The sequence below is a fragment of the Schistocerca gregaria genome, chromosome 3 (assembly GCF_023897955.1).
Source record: "Schistocerca gregaria isolate iqSchGreg1 chromosome 3, iqSchGreg1.2, whole genome shotgun sequence".
NCBI lineage: Eukaryota > Metazoa > Arthropoda > Insecta > Orthoptera > Acrididae > Schistocerca > Schistocerca gregaria.
Window position 1 is genome coordinate 943,036,849 of NC_064922.1, and position 25,849 is coordinate 943,062,697.

Sequence of the window (25,849 nt, forward strand, 5' to 3'; positions counted from 1 at the left end):
GAATTCATATCGGGCGACTTTGGAGGCCAAATCAATCGCTTGAACTGCCAAGAATGTTCTTCAAACCAATCGCACCGGGTGACATGGCGCATAGTGATTCGTAAAAATTCCATCGTCCATGTAAACACAGCCCACACAATTACAGAACCACCACCAGCTTGCACAGAGCCTTGTTGACGACTTGGGTCCTTGGCTTCGTGGGGCCTGCACCACATTAGATCCCCACCTCGGTACTCGTCTGAGCCGCCCACGGTTTCACAGTCCTCCAGGGTCCTTCGGCTGTGGTCACGAGCCCAGGAGAGGCGCAGCAGAGCCACTCGCGCCGGTCGCCTGCTGCCACAGCCCACTGACGCCCCACTTCGCCGCACTCTACTAGCGGACACGTTCGTCGTACGACCCACAGTGATTTCTGCGGTTATTTTACGCAGCGTTGCTTGTCTGTCAGCACCGACAACCCTACACAAACGACGCTGCCCTCGGTCGTTAAGTAAAGGCCATCGGCCATTGCGTTGTCCGCGGTGACAGGTAACGCCTGAAATCTGGTATTCTCAGCACACACTTGATGCTGTGGATTTCGGAATATTGAATTCCCTAACAATTTCCGAAATGAATGGTCCCATGCGTCTAGTTCCAATTACCATTCCGCGTTCAGAGTCTGTTAATTCACGTCATCTGCACATAATGACACCGGACGCCTTTCCATATCAACTACCTGAGTACAAATAACAGCTCCGCCGGTGCACTGCCCTTTTATACCTCGTGTACGCGATACTAGCACCATCTGTATGGGTGCATATTGCTATCTCATGATTTTTGTCATCTCAGTGTATTCAAATCGCGTATGGAGAGCTGGGAGGGTGACAGCTTAATTGTCTGTGTGCGCGGTACAATTAGTCTGACCTTGTCTTTGCGCTCCCTGTGGTAGTGGTATATAGGGTGTTGAAGTATATTTCTAGATTCTCCACTCCATGTGCCATTTCGGAGTTTTCAGCATTTCTTGGTGCTCTCCCATGCTGTGTCCAGCACACATCTGTATTCGAAGATAGGACGTACAAGTGCTTTGGAAGTGCAAATGCCTCATTACTGTGTAATTCTGTTAAGTGGGGCAGGACGTCAAACGGGCCGACTTGGAGCAGGAGAGGCACCACAGGACATTTTAATTTCCTCCGTCTATACTTTCACAAGTAAATTCATAAAACTTTGTCAGCATCACCAGGAAGGATTCAGGATTCACACTCGTAGCAGCGGAAGTTCAAAAACTTAACAAAATAACTTAACAAAATAATTTTTTTTACGTGTGAAATTTCATCATTTTTCACTTACTATTGTACCTATAGCAACAAATGCAGCCAATAGTAAGTGAAAAAATGATGAAATTTCATATAAAAATTATTTTCTAATGTTTTTGCACTTCCACTGCTATGAGTGTGAATCCTGAATCCTTCCTGGTCATGCTGACAAAGTTTTATGGATGTATTTGTAAAAGTATAGACAGCGCAAATTAAAGTGTCCTGTGGTGCCTCTCCTGCTCCAAGTCGGCCCGTTTGACGTCCTAACCCCATTTGGTAACCAAATTCCTCGTCTCTGCGTGTTTTGATTACGTCATTCAAAACCCTCATCACTACGATTCCTATCTTAAGGTAATCAAACGATTGTTACTTTTGTAATTCAGTAAAGGTTGCCAAATCACTCATCGCCGTGTTTTACTCTTAAAGCAGTAAATGCTTGGTTACTTCCATAATTCTCTTGAGACAGGCAAATATCTCATCAGTTTGAAGTTATCTCGGGTAGCCAAATGTCAGGTCACTTTATCATTTTTTAAAGTAGCCAAAGGCCTCATTACTCCATTGAGCTAGTGTACACTGGCCGACACCAGATGGAGGAATTCTTCTATAGCACTTAAGTTTAAATCTAAATTCGAGTGAAAGCGTTAACCAGAGTTAAATAAAAATACACTATCTCTACTGTTTGGTACTGTTAAGGTACGCAGTTACCTTGTCACCTCAGAATTACAGGTGCTAAGCAAATTCATCAGATCTCTCATGGTGGCCAAACGATCGTCGCTTCATTTTCATCTTTCAAGGAGTGCAAATCTTACGTCACTTTCTCATTATCTTAAGGTAGACAAACATCTCATCGCTTTATTATCTACTTAACAAAGCCGAAAACCTCGGCACATCATTCACTACGTTAAGATATCCAATTGACTCCAATCCTATAATTTAAGTAATCTATTGAGTTTTACGAATACTTCGTCTCTTTCTAATTTGTTTAAGGTCTCCTACTGACATGTCACTCATTGTGACTCTCAAGAGAAGACGCCAAAAGAAGAGATACTGCAGCCATTGAAGTTGCAAAATTACCATAGCAATTAACACGTGAGATCTACCTACAGTTTATTTTAAACGCCATTAACGAAATCCCATCTAACAATTGTAGATTCCACAATGGTATTACATATTTGACGTGACATCTTCGATTAACTTTCGCGTTTTATCGTTCGGTGCGTAAACAATAACACGAGATCGATGCTCTGAAATATCTTGCTGCCTCTCTGTTGCCACTTTCACCAAAGACGAAGAAGATACACAGGATACACACATCTGCAGCTGTCAAAACGTCTGTCAGCTACACTCCTCCATATCAGCTGCAACTGTGACACATTTATAAGAAACTCTTCACAATGCACCATTTTTCGACTGGGCACCTGAAAGTCGTGTTGATGTGAGCCATCGAAGACTGCAGTCTTCGATGGCTCAACTGAAGATGATTGGCAAGTGTCCAGTCGGAATGTAATGGCTTACAGTTAGCGACTCTTAAAACATTCTTTTTTAAGTTAAACTAATTATCAGAATGGAGGATTTTTGACCCCGTGCTTTGATTGAAATACATTAACTGCTTCAAGCGGATTTCCTATAAAAGTTACAAAATTAAGACAAGCAGTGCTCAAAAATCAGGCTTCGCACGACTGATTGTTGAAGCCACCCCCCACAAACCTGTCACGTCGCTGCGGCTAAGAGGTGATTCTGACTTCCAGTATACTTGTTAGTAAAGCTGGGGGGTAGTTACCCAATACGAAAACTTGAACCTCACAAAGAATGCTGCTAACGTAAACATGAGTAAAATGATCGATATGGAAAAGGATGGATCATTTCAAGCAATTTTTTGTAGTTATGACGAACAAATCAGTTTTCGCCGGAAGCTATCGACTGAAATATATCACGCATGTAAAAATACGGATACAAAATCGAGCGTATAAATCCTTGATAATGTTGGTAAGACGAACGAATCTATCCCCGGTTAAAAAGATGCTTCAAGCGTAAACATAATCCCCTTCATGTGTGGAAGATACCGAGAAGGTATACCTAGTGGTAAAACGATTGGTGCATTAAGAGTCGAAGAATTATAATAAAAACACTTAGGGCAAAAACTCAAAGAAATACGGTGAGCAGTAAAGGGAACGTAAAAGGGAGGCAAAGGTCAACGAGGGTCCTCGTCAGCAAAGGGTACGTAGGGACCAAATCTTTCGGAAAGCATCAAGGGTTCGTTAGTTTGGTAATGAGGAAAGTGGAAGACGGGAGACCAAGGTTTGATTAACAGCGCCTTGTAAGTCACTTCCTTCCCATGAATCTGTCAGACATTTACTTTTCCTACTATTCATTTTATGTGGTCATCCCACTTAAGGCCGCTGTGGATACTTGCTCCTAGATATTTTAAGGTTAATACTGTTTCCAGCCGTTTCTCATCAGTGATGTAGTTGTACAGTAGTAGATATCTCTTCCTATGTATGCGCATTATTTTACATTTATTTACGTTGAGGATCAACTGCCAGAGCCTGCACCATTCATCAGCCTTCTGCAAGCTGTTCTACAAATAGATACTGTCTTCTGACGTTAATACTTCGTTATAGACAGTCTGATCATCTGCAAACAGTCTTAAAGAGCATCCGACGGTTTCTACTAGATCATTCACATACATTGTAAACAATAATGGTCCTGAAATACTTCCTTGGCGTACACCGGTGTAATTTTTCCTCCTATCTATGTAATCCTGTAGTTATGTAGTTCTCAATTCGTTCGAGCAATCAATCATTCGTAACAGGAAACACAGCCATAACTCAGTCACTCAAAATGATTCAGAAATTTTACTTGTTAGAATGAAATCAGGCGATGATTCTTCTTCTCTGCAGGCAGTCTGCTAATCTGTACAAATAAAATGCCTCGTATTTTTGGGAGCGTTGTATAATCAGTCGGGAAACCTCAGATCAAGCGGATATTTGGCTTTGATGAAGTTTAACCTCCCGAAGATGTAATGGAGCTCTTGGATTATTAAATTCAGGTTCGTATCCAGTCTTTCGGAAATTCCCTTCTGATTAACAACTACGCAATATATCGATGAATATCATTAACTCTCAAATGTCAAATAATGTAAATTGTTACGCACCTTTTGTATGAAGGAGCAATATATATATTTTAATCGTACAATTTCGTATCAGTTATCTTTTGTCATAAATCTCAATATTCAGATTACAATTCTTCAAACAGTGCTCAGGCTAATTGGCACGAAGACAATATCGGAAGCTTTTTTCTAACAACCACCAGAGAGAGTACTACAAAGAATAGTTACGCGCTCATGACATAGCTATTGTATGAACCTACTTTGCGCATGGTTTCTGCGAGTATGAAGATAGAAAATTAGTAAACGCCATTCAAGGGTAGAATTGTATCAGAATAATTCATCAAATATAGAGAGATGTTACACCGGAAATCACTTATGGATCTGTCGATTTTGTTCCGTTAAGAGCGACGTTTTGAGTTCTATCGGCAAGGCAGTCTTGAATCCAGTCACATATTTTAACCGATATTCGATGAAGTCGCTTTTTTTTTCTGCCGCTGAACGGCAGTGCGTGACGGTTTCGAATGCTTCCATGCAGTCGAGCTACACGGTTTCAACCAGTGCGCTGTTTTGTCCAGCGCTATACATCTCGCAGAGGAACGGAGCAAAGTGAGCTTCGCAAGATCTCCGTTTGTAGAATCGCTGTTGGTTTTTATAGAGGATATTTTTGTTCTCCTAAGATGTTATACTTCTTGGGCATGAAACACGTTGAATAATTCTACAACAAATTGACGTTAACGATATAGGTCTGAAACTGTGTATATCTGTCCTAGGCGCTGCATGCAAATGGGAGTGACCTGCATTTTTTTTCCAACTGCTAGGTACCTTTCGTTGCTCGAGCGATGCACGATAAACCGCTGCCTGAAAGGGAGCAAGTTCTTTCGCATAATCTTTGTAGAATGTGATAGGCATCTCATCTGGTCCTGATCCCTTTCCACCACTAACGCCGTTGTAGTTGCTTTTCTATTCCGCGAGCGTGATGCATTTCTCTGACAGCTACACTGCGTTGCCGGTATGTAAAAAGAGGCAAATCTCCGCGTTCCGGCCCTAGAGAGGAAATCCGGCGAGATTCGGCAAGGGGGGCGAACAACTATGGCAAGAACTATGGGAGGCGGATGAAACAGGGCGTAGGAGATATGAACTTCTTCCAAACATCAGGGAACGATTGAAAATGACATACTTTCAACACACTAGAGGACTAATCCATTTTCTCACTGGACATGGGCCTTACCCGATATACTTATGTCGGTTCGGGAAAAGGGCCACACTCGCGTGTGAATGTGGTGAACTGGAGGGTACCCCCGAACGTGTGATCTACGAGTACCCCCTTTTCAATGATGTTGCTTCAACATGTTGTTGTTGTTGTGGTCTTCATTTCTGAGACTGGTATGATGCAGCTCTCCATCCTAATCCATCCTGTGTAAACTCCTTCATCATTTTAATACCTACTCCAAATTTTTCTTTTGTTTCCTTTACTGCTTGCTCAATATACAGATTGAATAACATCGGGGAGAGGCTACAACCCCGTCTCACTCCCTCCCCAACCACTGCTTCCCTTTCATGGCCCTCGACTCTTATAACTGCCATCTGGTTTCTATACAAATTGTAAATAGCCTTTCGCTCCCTTATTTTACCCCTGCCACCTTTAGAATTTGAAAAAGAGTATTCCAGTCAACATTGTCAAAAGCTTTCTCTAAGTCTACAAATGCTAGAAACGTAGGTTTGCCTTTTCTTAATCTTTCTTCTAAGATAAGTCGTAAGGTCAGTATTGCCTCACGTGATCCAATATTTCTTCGGAATCCAAATTGATCTTCCCCGAGGTCGGCTTCTACTAGTTTTTCCATTCGTCTGTAAAGAATTCGTGTTAGTATTTTGCAGCTGTGGCTTATTAAACTGATTGTAATTAGTTATAGCTGTAACTCACCATCAATCAAATTACAATTAGCTGCAATTGATGTTTAAACAAATTAAGACCCACAAATCTTGTAAGGAAGTGGGTTATGTTGTATAATTATTATTGATGTTGAAATAAAGAATTTTTTTTAAAAAAAAGAAAAAAAAATCTGATCCGACCGACCGCCGTGTCATCCTAATGCTGTCAGGAGGGGAAAGTGGTCAAAACTCCAGTCGACCTGTCGTTGTCGACTTTCTCCACTTGGAACCTCTAATAATCGGTCTAGTAGGCCTTCAGTTGGCCTTAGGAGGCTGAGTGCCTTTCGTACCAGTCCTCACACCAAGGACAAATCGCTGTCGGTACCGCGAATCGAATCCGGCTCCCACGCATTTCAGTCAGCCTCGCCGATCACTCAGCCACGGACGCAGACATTGGGCTGCCAGTTCCATTTGTCAAACAAACGAATTCACTCTCGTTCTGGTTCAGTTGGATAACCGGTGTGTTGTAACGGCGGCTACGGACGCGCCAGCGGAGCAGTGACGTGCGACTGCTGCCGACATTCAGCAGCCTACGGACGTTATCTGGCGGCGAGATCTGCGCGGCCACGCCCTCCCTCCAGTAATTAGACAGCCGTGTGGACCGGCTAGCCCGAGTCACCCCGCCTCCACTACAGCCACTGCTACTGCAGGGGCTAGGCAAAGACTGACTGGCGCGGGACGTCGTACTCTGCGAACAGAGATTACCTAGGGGCGTGTGTCGTAAAGATGCCCGCTCCCTTATTCGTACCTATCGTGGCCAAATTCTGCTCTAAAACCAGCTGTATTCGTCAGACCAGTGTTTATGTTGCGCAGCTTAGAGTCAACATCTGACTCCCAATAAACATGCACCTTGTAATTGTTCATTATTTACGTGACCATCACGGCACTCCAACCCCAGTTCTCGATACCAGTAATATCGTACTACTTTTCTGCGAAGTAACCGACATATTTTTGTGACAATATTCATATTTGGTTTTATTAATGTATAGGTACTCCGGTTCTCATTTCTGTGAGACTGTCATAATCTTTGACTTACTTGTACCCGTTTTGGCGCGAATGCGCACAGAGCTGTCTTTGTTTCACTTTGGAGAAGTTAAGTTGTTATTTCGCTTTGTAAAAGAACAGTCAAGTCTTGTGTTTGGTTAAAGTGGAAATTAAATATATGAAGATTGATAAAAAAAACTGTTGTATTGATGATGCGACAATTAAGAAGAAGTATATGTGAATTTACAAGAAGTTTAATAAAAATGTGGATCGTTAACACCAAATAAAAAGTTATTTCTACCATACCATTGTAGCCGACTGTGGTGGTCGAGCGGTTCTAGGCGCTACAGTCTGGAACCGCGCGTCCGCTATGGTCGCAGGTTCTAATCCTGCCTCGGGCATGGATGTGTGTGCTGTCCTTAGGTTAGTTAGGTTTAAGTAGTTCCAAGTTCTAGGGGACTGATGACCTCACATGTGAAGTCACATAGTGCCCAAAGCCATTTGAACCATTTTTAACTTCTGCAAGTACTTGCTGAGGAGTTTACGTTAGCTTACTTCTGCAAGTTGCCTTGACAAGTTAATGTCAGCAACTTGCTGCTACTACTGCAGAAGTGTTTCCGCTGCAGCTCCATTGTGAGACAGGCACGTCGAAGTTGACACTGCCGCGCTTAAAAACCTCAGCAGCTGCCACATTGTTGCATTAGTGTTATTATTAAAGAAAAATCATAAATGAAAAGAAAAAGTTGACAACGAACTTATTTGGCTGAGAAAATACATACAGAAGCGTACATATTTAAGTTTTCAAGAAACGCTGTTGACTGAACTAAACCCAGGGAGAATGTCGTATGCAAGTTTTAAAGGTCTCTTCTATAATCAAGTATTCGAAAACGAGACAAAAAAAATAATGCTGCACGTTATATAGCCAAGAGATCACCTATTAATTACTCTTCGATCCTTACAAACAGTATTAAATGTTTACACTAACGTTGAGCAAAGTCGGCTGTAATTTAAAGACCTAATAAGTATCGCCATTCTACTTTCCTTTCTGGTGACAGAATGTAATCGGTAAACATTTCGCACTTATTTGGCCTACAGTGTCAAGTTATGTACGTAAATGGGTTCCAATGGTACATTTATTTCGTCTCATCCCCGCCGTTCACCTTTACAACATTGACATTTCAGTACCGGTACTGGAGACACAAAACATCTGCAAGCTCGAGAAGGACTTCCAGCAGTCGGCACGTTCGGCAGGTGGTCACACGATCACAGCAAGATGCAAGAAACGGTTTCCAGTAACTTGCGGAAGCTATTTCAGAAAGTTGACGAAACCTGTGCAAGTAGACTCGCTGAGGGTATTTTAACGGAAAGGAACTGCAGAGATTTCCTTGCTAGTGGACACAGAAGAACAACTGCATGAGATCGCATCGTGCGTCGCTGTTTGGTCGCCACCGGCTAGACAGATTAGTCTGGTGCCTAGTGAGGCATCACATTGGATCTCCTCGGAAGGTCAGCTTACTATTAGCATACAGACGAGGGAATTCATCTCAAGTAGGATAAAAAGAATGCTCAAAAGGTCGCTCTAATAACTTTATTAACTTGTTATTAAGCTCTTTTTGTACGTAATATACTGTGCATCGTAAGTACATATAAAAAGACGCACACGCACGCACGCTCGCACACACACACACACACACACACACACACACACACACACACACAGAGAGAGAGAGAGAGAGAGAGAGAGAGAGAGAGAGAGAGAGAGAGAGAGAGAGAGACCCAGGCAACAAAGCATCACAGCTACGCTTGCTAATGTTACGGCGGCTCGATTCTACAGAGGGGATACCGGCCCTGTGGTTTGCCAACCAGTGCAGCCTGCGCTTAACCACGGTTCGGCGCCGCCTGGCTGCTCAGCCATTTCGTGCCGCGCCTTTCGCAAGCTGCTCTAATTAATATAGACACTATGTCGCTGTCGAGATATTCATCTCGTTCTTGAACTTTTACACCTGTGTTGGCTACGGTAGACGGAGACAAACGTGAAACCTCTGCGAACTAAAGTAGCAAAACATTCGCTGTGTCGCGATGTCCACCGTCCTTCTCCCTTCGATGTCACTATCTACATTCCTACACACTTCATCATTACGTCTTCTAATATATTTCCTCATCACCACTGACGTAATTGTCGCCAATGTGACATCATCAATTCTCTGACAGTCATTAGATTGATATCGTAATTTCCAAGAATAATTGCCTATTGAAAGCGTGGGCCACGAACAGTATATAACAAATAACCCACGCGGCTGTCACCGTTCGACTTACGATAAGAGTTTAATGCGTTGCCACGGAAACGTATTCAATAGATACCGTCTGTGAGTAGCAATAATCGATTCGGTGGTGTTCACGTTTCCTCCGACAATTCTTAGACGGGGAGAATTTAAATTCTTCATTTGTGAAATGCCCAAGAAATTCGGGTTACTTCCAGACAAGGAGAAGAGAAATTGAGCAGACTGCGGTGGAGAGAAGTTCGTCAAACTTCGCAAGATAGGTTCTGAAGCTGACATCCTACATCTACATCTACATCTACATACATACTCCGCAATCCACCATACGCTGCGTGGCGGAGGGTACCTCGTACCACAACTAGCATCTTCTCACCCTGTTCCACTCCCAAACAGAACGAGGGAAAAATGACTGCCTATATGCCTCTGTTCGAGCCCTAATCTCTCTTATCTTACCTTTGTGGTCTTTTCGCGAAATGTAAGTTGGCGGCAGTAAAATTGTACTGCAGTCAGCCTCAAATGCTGGTTCTCTAAATTTCCTCAGTAGCGATTCAATAAAAGAACGCCTCCTTTCCTCCACAGACTCCCACCCGAATTCCTGAAGCATTTCCGTAACACTCGCGTGATGATGAAACCTACCAGTAACAAATCTAGCAGCCCGCCTCTGAATTGGTTCTATGTCATCCCTCAATCCGACCTGACAGGGATCCCAAACGCTCGAGCAGCACTCAAGAATAGGTCGTACAGATGTTTTATAAGCCGTCTCCTTTACAGATGAACCACATCTTCCCAAAGTTCTACCAATGAACCGAAGACGACTATCCGCCTTCCCCACAAATGCCATTACATGCTTGTCCCACTTCATATCGCTCTGCAATGTTACGCCCAAACATTTAATCGACGTGACCGCGTCAAGCGCTACACTACTAATGGAGTATTCAAACATTACGGGATTCTTTTTCCTATTCATCTGCATTTATTTACATTTATCTCTATTTAGAGTTAGCTGCCATTCTTTACACCAATCACAAATCCTGTCCAAGTCATCCTGTATCCTCCTAGAATTTCATGGCGCCAAGTGTAGGGAGAGAAAAACAGCGCCAAAAATACGTAGTTTGGCTGTTAGAAGTTATTAATCGAGAAAAGCATAATTTTAGTTTCTTGCTTCATCACGGACAACACGCTGCAAGCTACAAACCCCAGAAATTATTACGAAAAGCCTATGCGACTACTTCGGCTTCTGCTGATAGGTGTGTTATGTGGTAGTGACCAACGAGAGTGTTCTCATCGGTGTTCGAAACAAGGTCGTAAAAGTAAACGAGTTGCTTACAGAAACAAGAAAATAACAGAGAACAGAACCGTTAAGAAATAAAGTCTGTATTTCGGTATTTGGCAGCATTGGACGAGAGCCCCGTAAGTGTATTCAAGAGACAAGCAAACTTTAGTCAGTCTCATAAACTACTTCATACTACCAGGCACGGAAGTCATTATAGGCGGGTTCAAATCGTAAAACACTTAACGATAGAAGGATCTGATCGCAAGTTCGTGAATCATTCTGTGGAATTTGTGTCGTCGGACGATCCGTGTGTCCACAGCCAGAACACAGAGCGGCAGTGGAAATCAGCCAACTCTTCCATTAAGAGAGATGGCGTCCCGGTGCAGGAGACAGAGAACAACATTACCTGTTTCAGTGCCTCTATATCCACAATCTGACGTTGCGTGGAAAAGCTGGCGCAGCTGATACTCTGCCGACGTTTCTACACGACATAGCAGGAGGGTACCCTGGTTACGGCTAAAAAGGACTTCTTCCATTGACTTACACGACAAATGGAGTAGTTCTTGACGAGTGATGTAACCGAACTAAGTACTGTCATTTGTAACTATTTATAAGTTAGTAAACGTTCTTCTTTTATCGTTGCTTTAGACAGTGTAAACACTGTTCATAAATCGCGCGACAACAGTCGCGTGGTCGATTTAGAACCCCATGTTGGATATACACTTAAGCGCCAAAGAAACTGTTATAGGCATGGGTATTCAAATACAGAGATATTTAAACAGGCAGAATACGGCGCTGCGGTCGGCAAAGCCTATATAAGATTGAAAAAAAATGTCTGGCGCAGTTGTTAGATCGGCGAAAACAGCAGGTTACCAAGATTTAAGTGAGTTCGAACGTGGTGTTATAGTCGGCGCATGAGTGATGGGACACACCATCTCCGAGGTAGCGATGGAGTGGGTATTTTCTTGTACGAGGATATTACGAGTGTACCGTGAATATCAGGAATCCGGGAAAACATAAAATCGCCTACACCGCTGCGGTCGGAAAAAGATCCTACAGGAACGTTACCGACGACGATTGAAGACAATCCTTCAATGTGACAGATTACTGCAAATTTCAGTGCTGTGCCATCAACAACTGTCAGCGAGCAGATCATTCAACGAAACATCATCGATATGGGCTTTCAGAGCCGAAGGCCCATCCGTGTAACCTTGATGATAGCAGTACTCAAACGTTTACGCCTCACCTGGGCTCTTCAACACCGACATTGGGCTGTTGGTGACTGGAAACATGTTGCCTCGTCGGACGAGTCTCGTTTCAAACTGTATCGAGCTGATGGAAATATGCGCTACGGAGACAAACTCATGAATCGATAGACCCTGCATGTCAGCAAAGAACTGTTCGAACTGGTGGAGTCTCTGTAATGATGTGGGGACTGTACAGTTGGAGTGATATGAGATCCCTGATTCGTCTTGATGCGACTCTGACATCTGACACGTACGTAAGCATCCTGTCTGATCACCTACATCCATTCGTATCCATTGCGCATTGGGACGGACTTTGACTATTCCAGTAGGGCAATATGAGACCCCACATGGCCAGAATTGCTAGAGAGTGACTCCAGGATCACTCTTCTGAGTTTAAGCATCTCCGCTGGCCACCCAACTCCCGAAATATTAACATTATTGAGCATATCTGGAATGCTTTGCAACGTGCTGTGCAGAAGAGATCTCCACCCTGCCGCACTCTTACGGATTTATGAACAGCCCCGCTGAATTCAAGATGTCAGTACCGTGTAGCACTACTTCAGACTTCAGACATTAGACATTAGTCGAGTCCATGAGTCCATACCACGTCGTGTTGCGGCACTTCTGGTTGCTCGGGGGGGGGGAGAGCTACACTCACCGATATTACGCAGGTGGCAGGTGTACCAGTTTCTCTGGCTCTTCAGTGTGTATCGATCGGAGACTGCGCGTTCCAGAGGCAACCGTCGTCGGGTATTACCGTTTCTGAAGAATGTGACGCTTCCCTTTCATTGCAATGAAAGCGCACCAGGCAACGTAGTAGTCACCTTTTTAAAAGCGCTCGGTGGTCGCCGGGAGTCAGCTGAGTGGAGCGGTGCCTGCGTGATACTCCGTTGTATGGAACGAAATGTGGAGGCGTGACAGAAAGCCAGGAAGGAGTTACCTCGTTTCGGCGTGCCCTTTACTCCACCTCAAGAGTAGTTTAGATCCACTAATGGCTTATGAGCAGCTGCTGCACTATTGTACCTCATTGTTTTTAACTCGATACACACAGCCATCGTCCTATATTGAGTTCAGGTAGCATTTAGTAACGTTCGAGTGAGTCCTTCCGCTCACTTGGTGCGATTTTGGCAACAATCCTCCGCAGTGCTGGACGCTCCTCGTCCGCCACTACAGGAGACCTGCGTGGTCTTCGTCTAGACGTGGTTGTTCTTGATGACAACCACGTACTGTGTCGCTGAGCTCTCCTACTTGAATGATTTCGCTGTCAGTGCGTCTCTACTGACAGCACAATACTCCCCCTATGCGTGTCTACCACTCGCGATGTCCAGTGGCCGAAAATCCGTATTGCATACGGGTATCCGGCTACTTTTGATGAGATACTGCATCTAGCATAGAGGACCTGACGGTAAGTTTAGAGGTTAGGATGCCTACAGAGGCATGTAAATATACGCGACACGCGTTTGGGATGGGGCGGAAAATCAGTTGCGGAGTATAAAAAAGTGTATAAAGGCTCACCGGCCTCTTGACCATCTTCTTCTTCTGTGCGAATGCACGAACAGTGCCCGAACTCTTACGGGAATCGGCAGTCAAGCCGCTAGTGACGAGTGTAATGGGCAGGAGCACTATGTTGAGAATGTGGGTTTCGCGGGAGGCGTGCCACAGATAAATCCCTGCAGTCGCGCTATCCTCTGTGTTCTCGGTGGCTCAGATGGACAGAGCGTCTGCCATGTAAGCAGGAGATCCCGGGTTCGAGTCCCGGTCGGGGCACACATTTTCATCTGTCCCCGTTGACGTATGTCAACGCCTGTAAGCAGCTAAGGGTGTTCATTTCATTGCAATTTCAGTCTAAAGAGCTGTATGGTCACCGATGGTATCTATTCTTTCGGAAATGTCAGAAAGAACAGATACCATCTTAGTACATATATATATATATATATATATATATATATAAAGCATTCCGATCAGAACCATCCGACCGCCGTGTCATCCTCAGTTCAGGATACCGATAGGAGGGGCGTACGGATAGGACACCGCGCTCCCGGTCGTTACGAAGGTTTTCTTTGATCGGAGCCGCTACTATTCGGTCTAGTAGCTCCTCAATTGGCATCACGAGGCTGAGTACACCCCGATTGCGGAGTATAGTTAGATGTAAATGTAGATGGGAATCAACTTTCTTCGGTTCGAAAGGTGCGTACTACGCTTGGGTGAGACGCCTCACCTACAGTCGTAGGCAAGTCGCAGTTACGCGCGGAGAGCAAACACTAGAAAAAATCAACCTGCATTGCTCACAGCTAACACCCAAAAGGAAGATTGTTAGTTCGAGGACGTTTTTCTGGACATTCGCCCGGGAGCGGCATTTCCGGCCGAGAACTGGCAATAAATTCTCGGGAATATTAAGCGGTGTGAACGAGGACTTGCGCACACTCGGGATTCGCGGCACGGAGGCAGTACGGAAGGGGGGGGGGGGGGGGGGAGTAGAAGAGGAGATGGGCGGGCAGTCCAGTCCAGGTTGCGGCAGCCCGGGGCGCGCTCCACGGCGTTCAGTCACCCGCCGGCCTTGGCGCGCGCCATCTGCGGGTCGCCGCCCGCTGCCCGCTGCCCGTACATCGCGTGGGACTACACAACACACACCACACCACGCCGCGCCCTGCCTCTCGTCACGGACGGGCAATTTCGCCTCGCTTGTTTTTTCACTTTTGCACGGTCGCTCCAGAGACCCGCACAGCGGCGGGGTAGTCGTCTACTGCCTGAGGTGTGGAAGCCACCCTACATCTACATCCATACTCCGCAAGCCACCTGACGGTGTGTGGCGGAGGGTACCCTGAGTACCTCTATCGGTTCTCCCTTCTATTCCAGTCTCGTATTGTTCGTGGAAAGAAGGATTGTCGGTATGCCTCTGTGTGGGCTCTAATCTCTCTGATTTTATCGTCATGGTCTCTTCGCGAGATATACGTAGGAGGCAGCAATATACTGCTTGACTCTTCGGTGAAGGTATGTTCTCGGTACTTCAACAAAAGCCCGTACCGAGCTACTGAGCGTCTCTCCTGCAGAGTCTTCGACTGGAGTTTATCTAACATCTCTGAAAGGCTTTCGCGATTACTAAATAATAAGCGCGCTACTCTCCTTTGGATCTTCTCTATATCTTCTATCAACCCTATCTGCTACGGATCCCACTCTGCTGAGCAGTATTAAAGCAGTGGGCGAACAAGCGTACTGTAACCTACTTCCTTTGTTGTCGGATTGCATTTCCTTAGGATTCTTCCAATGAATCTCAGTTTGGCATCTGCTTTACCGATTCCATTCTAAATCACTCCTAATGCGTACTCCCAGAAAAGTTATGGAACTAACTGTTTGCAGCTGCTGACCTGCTATTTTGTAGCTAAATGATAAGGGATCTTTCTTTCTATGTATTCGCATCACATTACACTTGTCTACATTGAGATTCAATTGCCATTCCGTGCACCATGCGTCAATTCGCTGCAAATCCTCCTGCATTTAAGTACAATTTTCCATTGTTACAACCTCTCGATTTACCACAGCATCATCCGCAAAAAGCCTCAGTGAACTTCCGAGGTCATCCACAAGGACATTTATGTATATTGTGAATAGCAACGGTCCTACGACACTCCCCTGCGGCACACCTGAAATCACTCTCACTTCGGAAGACTTCTCTTCATTGAGAATAACATGCTGCGTTCTGTTATCTAGGAACTCTTCAATCCAATCAAACAATTGGCCTGCTAGCCCACATGCTCTTACTTTGTTCATCAAACGACTGTGGGGAACTGTATCGAACGCCTTGTGGAAGTCAAGAAACACAGCATCTACCTGTGAATCCGTCTCTATGGCCCTCTGAGTCGCGAGCTACACTCTCCTCAATGCCTGTCTCACACGAAGTAATACGCCCTCTAAAGCGTCGTCACACGGACCGTGCATCCGAACGTTGAGCGTGCCGAGTTTCTGACGTCACAGCGTGGAACAGCACGTTCGGGAGTCTTTCCGAACGTGCAGAGCAATATCTGGCCTGTCAGATATACTGAGCGTGCGTCTGAGCGTTGACCAATGAGATGGCGCAACGCCACCTACGTCACACGCACGCCGTCTCCCTTCAGTACAGCGTTGTGAGGCGCCATATTGGCATTCATTTCAAGCCTATATGTATACATGCCATTCTGAACACCAGCAAATTGAGAATCACTGGAAAACCCGTTGTTAACTGTGTGATTAGTTCCAATAAAATAATGAGAAATATCATATTCGTGTCAAAAGAACTATTGTAACTTGCGTATTATGAGAGTAGGCTATTTGAAGGTGGCGAGGCACTCAAGATCTACATCAGCATACATACATCTACATACACACTCCGCAATCCACCATACGGTGCGTGGCGGAGGGTACTTCGAACCACAACTAGCATCTTCTCTCCCTGTTCCACCCCCAAACAGAACGAGGGACAAATGACTGCCTATATGCCTCTGTACGAGCCCTAATCTCTCTTATCTTACCTTTGGGGTCTTTCCGCGAAATGTAAGTTGGCGGCAGTAAAATTGTACTGCAGTCAGCCTCAAATGCTGGTTCTCGAAATTTCCTGAGTAGCGATTCAATAAAAGAACGCCTCCTTTCCTCCACAGACTCCCACCCGAGTTCCTGAAGCATTTCCGTAACACTCGCGTGATGATGAAACCTACCAGTAACAAATCTAGCAGCCCGCCTCTGAATTGCTTCTATGTCATCCCTCAATCCGACCTGATAGGGATCCCAAACGTTCGAGCAGTAGATCCACCCAAAACGCACACAATGGTACAATTTGTTATAATTAAATTTCAATTAGTAACATATCTACCATTAAGGTTTTCAGCAACGGTAATACAACATGATTCCTTACAACATGATTGTATTGTTGGTTTACTGTAATGAGTAGCGTCGTTGTCCTGTCACGAGTTGTTTTGTTGGGGCGGCGGTTCGCGTCTTGATACTTCCAACTTCCAACTTCCTAACATTCGCGTTTTCATTAGTTTCTGATATTTCATTACTAGTTTAATATAAGTATATGCTACAATATTTGATGCTATGTAAATATAAGATCACCTTCTTTTGAGGGATGACTTTGTTCGTTTGGCATAATCTACAGGACAGCTTGCGCTACTTCTATAAAGATATTTTGCTCGTCTTTCCTTTACCCTTCGCAATTCACATGTTGCAAAGATTCTGCTACTGGGTACGAACAGTGATCAAGTAAGACTGATCTTGAGGTTTTACTAAAATGTGGGAATGATGAAATAATGTTTATCTTATGCGGAGAAGTATTCTAAATTTGTACCTGCTCTTTGTAATGGAACTTTTATAAGCCTGTGACCTTATTGTTAGGACATGGTACTTTGCTTTTCGTGGACGATGGAGGAAATGTGCGTTTTAACAGAGCTAACGTGGGAATTTTACGCGCGCTCGTTGAGTATACAGTGTGCCGCTGGGTTGCGTTGCGATCACGTATATCACGTTGGGGCCCGCGTACCGTGTGCACGGGTCGCATCATTCCTGAGCGTTCGTACGCCCAATGATCACGCTCGACAGCACGGTCAGTGTGCCGACGGCTTTATGCTTAATGTCTCGCAAAGCGGCTGCGAGACAGATTCTGCCGTCTGCTAATCGGCCTCCCTGCAGACAGGTTGGCATGTTTTCCTTGACAGTTACGGAGCTGTTTCACTTGCAACGTTTTGTGAATGCTACGTACACGGGCCGGTCAGGAGTCGCATTTGGCGTCTGACGTCACAGCCTGCAAGGGGAGGCTTCACAGCGAACGGCGGTTAACCTACAAGACGAACCAGAATGTCGCGGGCCTACCAGATCCTCTCAATCTTTCTCAAATGATTTTGAACGAAGTACATGATAAAATATTTCTTGCTTCTCATCTCACAGCGCCACTGCATCTTCGTGATGAACTGCATATGATTCATTAATGTGAAATTTCTGGATCGATTAACCTACTGCACGAAAATTGAATAGTTTGCAATAAACAACAGCGGCCCTCAATGAGTATGCGTTTAGTCCATGGTAGGTCGTACATCGCTGTGTACAAAATGTAACTAACGTATTTAATTATTCCGTAAACTTGGGCGGACACCTATACCACTCACAAATTTCAAGGAAGTGGACTGTATGTAGCGCACTCATTTCCGCTCACACATGCAAACGATAAATATTCAAACGTCCTCCACACCTAGCAAATGGTCTGAGACATCAAAATGATATTTCGGCGAATCATAGGATGCAAAGAGAAAGTGTTTTGTGTTATGGTTAACGCGGGAAGCTTCCTTATATAGTGTAATATAAGGACAAGTACACACATTTTCAATGGACTAATGTAATTTTTAAGCCGCATTGATAGTTGGTGAAACAGATATTGCTGTGTGTTTTGCAAAACACAAGTGAAGAACTTACACTTTATTTTCTTAATGAGCTTCGGCTTTTGAAAAAAAAAAATGGTTCAAATGGCTCTGAGCAGTGTGCGACTTAACTTCTGAGGTCATCAGTCGCCTACAACTTAGAACTAATTAAACCTAACTAACCTAAGGACATCCATGCCCGTGGCAGGATTCGAACCTGCGACCGCAGCGGTCGCGCGGTTCCGGAGTGCAGCAGCTAGATCCGCTCGGCGACTCCGGCCGGTGGCTTTTCCACAGACTATTCACCTGTCTTGCCCTCAGTTGCTAAAGCAATAATACACTGTTCCATGATTTTCGTTGCAATTTCACCTGCATTTGCTAGTGAGGTGAGTTTTTGTAAACTCTGCTGTATTTTGTCGAAAGATGCAAATTTTAATATGGCAACAAGACAATTTAGGTGTAACTCAAATGTGATCAGTTATGACACTTCTCTCGAAAAAAAGGAGTAAGAAGTCTGGAGAATATAGGCCGCCATTTCTCTTGCAATTTCTGCGGACTCCTACAGCCCAGTGTACTTTTAATGGTGAATGGTTGGGACTGAAACTTTCCAAAAGATATTGTTCCCATATCTCGATGATGTGAGAAATATGGAAATGTTGCCACGCCAACAACGAGGCGTCTGTCATTAGAAGCTGGGTCTTGGCTGCTCCTGTTACGCATGCGCGCAGGGCGATTTGCTCTTACCGTGTTCTTCGCCCCTCTGACAGCGGACACATCGCCGCGCCAACCCCCGGCCCATCGGCTGCGACCCCGCTGAGTAAGGTGTATTAACAGTCGTCCCTTTCTCTTTCTTTTCGTCCTCGCCGCCTCATTCGCTTGAGATCGCTGCCCTCCTCTTGCCACACACGCATGCACGACCTTGCCCGCCGACCAGTGGCAGGGGTCGCAGACACGAGCTAGTCGAAGCTCAGCGCTGGGTCAACAGCCCCGGTGTTAGCTCCACGTAGCTTGCTGGCCACACCCTAAGGCGAGCGCTCTTCCAACAAGAGGTGAGCGTTCGCCGAACTGGTCGGACAGACCCGCAGCCAGTCACGAATCCAGTCACTTAATCTCTCCTAAGTGTACGCGAGCGGGCGTGCTCGTGTGTGTGTGTGTGTGTGTGTGTGTGTGTGTGTGTGTGTGTGTGTGCGAGCGAGCGCGCTGTTATAGCGTAATTAACCCACTGAAGTGTATACGAAGAGATTTGCGATGACTTTTAACATCCCATTTGCGAGCTGGAAAATGTGTTCGGAAGAGTACATAAATCAGATCTCTGTTCTTCTTAGAGTACTGAGAAATGTTGGAACACGTGAGGCAATACTGACCTTACACCTTATCTTAGAAGAAGGATTAAGGAAAGGCAAACCTACGTTTCTAGCATTTGTGGACTTAGAGAAAGCTGTTGACAATATTGACTCGAATACTATCTTTCAAATTCTAAAGGTGGCAGGGGTAAAATACAGGGAGAGACAGGCTACTTACAATTTGTGCAGAAACCAGATGACATAAGAGTCGATGGACATGAAGAGGAAGCAGTGATTGGGAAGGGAGTGAGACAGGGTTGTGGCCTATCACCGGAGTTATTCAATCTGTATATTGAGCAAGCAGTAAAGGAAACAAAAGAAAAGTTTGGAATAGGTATTAAAATCCATGGACAAGAAATAAAAACTATGAGGTTCGCCGATGACAGTGTAATTCTGTCAGAGGCAGCAAAGGACCTGGAAGAGCAGCTGAACTGAATGGACAGTGTCTTGAGAGGAGGATATAAGACGAACATAACCAAAAGCTCAACGAGGATAATGGTATGTAGTGGAATTAAATCGGGTGATGCTCCGGGAATTAGATTAGGTAAAGAGACGCTTAAAGTAGTTAACGAGTTTTGCTATTTGGGGAGCAAAATAACATGATGGTCGAAGTAGAGAAGATATAAATGTAGACTGGCAATGGCAAGGAAAGCGTTTCTGAAGAAGAGAAATTTGTTAACATCGAGTATAGATTTAAGTGTCAGGAAGTCGTTTCTCAATGTATTTGTATGGAGTGTAGCCATGTATGGAAGTGAAACATGGACGACAAATAGTTTAGACAAAAAGAGAATAGAAGCTTTCGAAATGTTGTGCTACAGAAGAATGCTGAAGATTAGATGGGTAGATCACATAACTAATGAGGAGGTATTGAATAGAATTGGGGAGAAGAGGAGTTCGTGGCACAACGTGACTATAAGAAGGAACCGATTGGTAGGACATGTTCTGCGGCATCAAGGGATCACCAATTTAGCGTTGGAGGGCAGCGTGGGGGGTGAAAATCGTAGAGGGAGACCAAGAGATGAATACACTAAGCAGATTCAGAAGGATGTAGGTTGCAGTAGGTACTGGGAGATGAAGAAGCTTGCACAGGATAGAGTAGCATGGAGAGCTGCATCAAACCAGTGTCAGGACTGAAGACCACAACAACAAACAAGTGACCTCATGTTCACCTGAGCCTGCCACGAGGGATGGCCGCACCTAGGGATCCGATCGTGGCTCTTAGCGATATGAGAGCTGGCACCTAGCTGAATTTCCACCAGCCCCTTCGTCTAGAGGTCCTCGCTATTAATTTGCGGTCTGAATCTGATGGATTAGCTTTCCCCAATCCCCATAAAATGAGCTGTAGGGGAGATTCAAAGTGTATGCTGAATGGTACGATCCGAGTCTGCTGGGCTCGCTTAAGGGCTAGAGTTTCAGGCACCATTTCTTACATTGAAATGATAATTAAATCGACATCCTAGCTGCAAATAGGCGTTGATATACACCATTAGGGAGATGTTAAAAATGTGTGCCCCGACCGGAACTCGAACCCGGTATCTCCTGCTTACATGGCAGACGCTCTATCCATTTCTTTTTAATTTTTTCTTTTTTTCGTTGTCGATAGTTGTGTTTGGTCGTTGCGGACGTCACATGACATCCGTTTAAGTCCATTTTGTTGATTTTTTTTAAGAGGTGGAGGCCCTACACGCCCACACCGGCATTTTGTTGATCGTTCCACTCAGGTTTTTATTGCAGAGGCCAACCAGCCCTCTGACCGAACACGCTGAGCCACCGTGCCGGCATCCATCTGAGCCACCGAGGGCACAGAGGACAGTGCGCCTGCAGGGACTTATCCCTGGCACGCTCCCCGTGCTTCCACTACCATTAAGTTGGAAATCAAAGCGAGAAGTACTGTGAAAAGACTGTTGTTATGGTCTTTATTCCAAAGACTGGTTTGATGCAGTTCTCGATGGTACTCTGTCCTGAACAAGCCGTTTCATATCCGAGGAACTAGCGCAACCTACCTCCTTTTGAGTCTGGTTACTCGAGTCATCTCTTCGCCACACGCTGCACAATAACAGCAACAACGGCAACCGGCACTGAAGTTTTCAATTGTACCGCCCACATGTTTTGCAACTAGGTGAGATTATATCTTAGATAAAGGGCTCTCTCTAGCATCATGAAATCACCAAATTCGAATGTGTAGTTGTAGTGAGAACAAAAACTTGCTTCAGAAGTCACTGTGATATGAAGTGACAAAAGAATTTAGTTACCTAAAGTTAAATGCAGGTAACAGTTACCAATTAGCTGGAAATTTATGGTACTAATGACGCGATGAGGACTGCGTAAAAAACTGAAAATTTCCCTGCTGCTTATCCTGTCCTGTTCGAGACATTGGCCTAATATTATTTAGAACGTTGCCTTCCTGCAGATGACGAAAATGTGCGTAAGTCTTGACAGTGAAAGTTCCTTTGATGGATTGCCCCATTTGCTGTAACTTACCTGCTGAACGCGGTAATGTTTCTATCACAAAGAAACGCTGCATTGATTAAAAATCGTTTATTGGGCCACGTGCTACTTTTCAATTATTCTGGTATCATGAAAGTTCGCACTGGAGAAACTCTTAGCAGTTCAGCAATCAACAATCTAAAGTCCACAGTAACGCAACCACATGTGAAAATACTCAAAGGGAACGACTTTTTTTTCACGAAAAACCACTATGAAGATTGTACTTTTGGATCGTAACTCCAACATATAGGACATTATCAACCACCGACGCCAAGAAGGTATTTCTCATCTATTCGGTTGTGTATTAGACTGGTCAAGGAGACGTGTTTATGTACGAAAGTGCTTCAACAACTCACAGGAGGACTTTTAAAATACCTACATAAATTAAAATTCAAACTGCGCCACACCGAAACACGGCCCAAATGTCGTAAAATAAAAACGCTTAATTGGCAGTCACAGCGTCTTGATATTGACATACGACCTTAAGCAGAAATTTATGCTGGTGGAGCGGGAAAGCTAATAACAACAATGTTGGCTGGCGTTCATGAGATGCTGGACGATACTTTCTGAAGGCTATGGTATTTTCTACGCACGAGATGAGGCGCGAATACCTGTTTCAACATTCATAGCGTATCTTTTTTTTATTGACTTGAACGTTACGACGCTGCCGTGGAGATCATTGTTGACGGGCATCTGACCCGATGGACGAGAAGAAGGAAAGATCGGCAGCGGCTTTCGTAAAATGGGTTAGGTAAGACGCTGGGAACCTAGGCTAGGAGCAAGAGAAGGCATGCTTCCTTTCCTTTTACTAAGAGATTTACGGTAAATGATTCGCTCAATGAGACCACCATTCAATTCAGAATGTGCTATATACAGTGTCCCCATTTTTCCTTTTTCGCACATGGAGCGGGAGGCTATTTCCAACTTGTACAGAAACCAGACTGCAGAGTGCAGAGGACTTGCAAAAGCAGTTCAAAGAACTCGTTAGAGTCTGGAAAAGAGGCTATAAGGTGAATATTAACAAAAGTGAAAGCAAAGGTTATGGAATGTGGTCTGAGTAAATCAGCTAATGCCGAGGAAAGTAGGTAAGGAAATGAGACGCTAAAAATAGTGAGCGAGTTTTGTTATTTTGTCAGCAAATTAACTGCCAACGGTATAAGTGGAGAGGGTATCGAATGCAAATTGGCAAAATCAAGGAAAGCATTCCTGTAAAAAAAGAAGTTTATTAGCACAGGATATTACTTTACTGACGTGAAGTCTTTTCTCTTATGTTCGTTTGGAGTATAGCTTTGTACGGATGTGAAATGTGGACGATATCCAGTTCAGATAAAAAGAGAAAAAAAGGCTTTGGAAATGTGGCGCTGCAGAAGAATGTCAGAAGGGTACATCGAATAACAATGAGAAAGTACTAAATGGAACTGGGGAAGAAAGGAAGTTGTTGGATAACTTGACTAGAAGAAGGGATCTGTTGACAGGGCACATTCTGAGGCATCAAGAAGTCGTCAATTTGGTAAGGGAAGGAGGTATGATGATTAGAGCTTCAATAATTAAGGAGGTAAAATGGATGTATATTGCAGTAATTATGAAGAAATGAAGAAGCTTGCAGAGGATAGGGTAGCGTGCAGAGCTGCACCAAACCAAAGCATCGGACTGAAGACAACAACAACAACAACAACGAGCCATCAGAAACTACAGCACCCTTATACTAAAATACCGAGAAAATATCCGTGGACAACATCAGATATTTCGTCTGTGGTGTTCAGGTTCGACCAACATACTGGAGCAGTAGCTGTCCTGTCACACTCGAAATTACATCCAACCACTTCGGCCGTTGAGCATGTCATGTTGGCTGCTATCGGGAAGGAAGTCCTGAATGCGACCACAAATTTGGCACGTTAGTCGGTAAGCTTATGTTTTGTTCCCTGACGTATAGTGCTGAGCTGTATACAGGGTGGTACACTGATAGTGAACGGATCAAATACACTCCTGGAAATGGAAAAAAGAACACATTGACACCAGTGTGTCAGACCCACCATACTTGCTCCGGACACTGCGAGAATGCTGTACAAGCAATGATCACACGCACGGCACAGCAGACACACCAGGAACCGCGGTGTTGGCCGTCAAATGGCGCTAGCTGCGCAGCATTTGTGCACCGCCGCCGTCAGTGTCAGCCAGTTTGCCGTGGCATACGGAGCTTCATCGCAGTCTATAACACTGGTAGCATGCCGCGACATCGTGGACGTGAACCGTATGTGCAGTTGACGGACTTTGAGCGAGGGCGTATAGTGGGCATGCGGGAAGCCGGGTGGATGTACCGCCGAATTGCTCAACACGTGGGGCGTGAGGTCTCCATAGTACATCGATGTTGTCGCCAGTGGTCGGCGGAAGGTGCACGTGCCCGTCGACCTGGGACCGGACCGCAGCGACGCACGGATGCACGCCAAGACCGTGGGATCCTACGCAGTGCCGTAGGGGACCGCACCGCCACTTACCAGCAAATTAGGGACACTGTTGCTCCTGGGGTATCGGCGAGGACCATTCGCAACCGCCTCCATGAAGCTGCGCTATGGTCCCGCACACCGTTAGGCCGTCTTCCGCTCACGCCCCAACATCGTGCAGCCCGCCTCCAGTGGTGTCGCGACAGGCGTGAATGGAGGGACGAATGGAGACGTGTCGTCTTCAGCGATGAGAGTCGCTTCTGCCTTGGTGCCAATGATGGTCGTATACGTGTCTGGCGCCGTGCAGGTGAGCATACGACCGAGGCACACAGGGCCAACACCCGGCATCATGGTGTGGGGAGCGATCTCCTACACTGGCTGTACACCTCTGGTGATCGTCGAGGGGACACTGCATAGTGCACGGTACATCCAAACCGTCATAGATCCCACCGTTCTACCATTCCTAGACCGGCAAAGGAACTTGCTGTTCCAACAGGACAATGCACGTCCGCATGTATCCCGTGCCACCCAACGTGCTCTAGAAGGTGTAAGTCAACTACCCTGGCCAGCAAGATCTCCGGATCTGTCCCCCACTGAGCATGTTTGGGACTGGATGAAGCCTCGTCTCACGCGGTCTGCACGTCCAGCACGAACGCTGGTCCAAATGAGGCGCCAGCTGGAAATGGCGTGGCCAGCCGTTCCACAGGACTACATCCAGCATCTCTACGATCGTCTCCATGGGAGAATAGCAGTCTGCATTGCTGCGAAAGGTGGATATACACTGTACTAGTGCCGACATTGTGCATGCTCTGTTGCCTGTGTCTATGTGCCTGTGGTTCTGTCAGTGTGATCATGTGATGTATCTGACCCCAGGAATGTGTCAATAAAGTTTCCCCTTCCTGGGACAATGAATTCACGGTGTTCTTATTTAAATTTCCAGGAGTGTATTTCACGAAGTAAGGATCACACGAAAAAACTACAGAGAACGAAACTCGTCTAGTTTGAAAGGGAAAACCAGATAGCGCTAAGGTTGGCCCACTAGATGGAGCTGTCATAGATCAAACGGACACCAACTGCAATGTTTT

At 45.2% G+C, this 25,849-nt stretch overlaps 1 protein-coding gene and 1 non-coding gene across 2 annotated transcripts in view; one reads left to right on the forward strand and one right to left on the reverse strand.

Moving 5' to 3' along the window:
- Positions 1–25,849, reverse strand: part of LOC126355865 (uncharacterized) — a 713,566-nt gene that overhangs the window by 363,799 nt on the left and 323,918 nt on the right. The gene's annotated exons all lie outside the window — the stretch shown is intronic.
- Positions 13,803–13,877, forward strand: Trnat-ugu (transfer RNA threonine (anticodon UGU)). Its single transcript has one exon. It is a non-coding gene; the product is annotated as a tRNA-Thr (tRNA).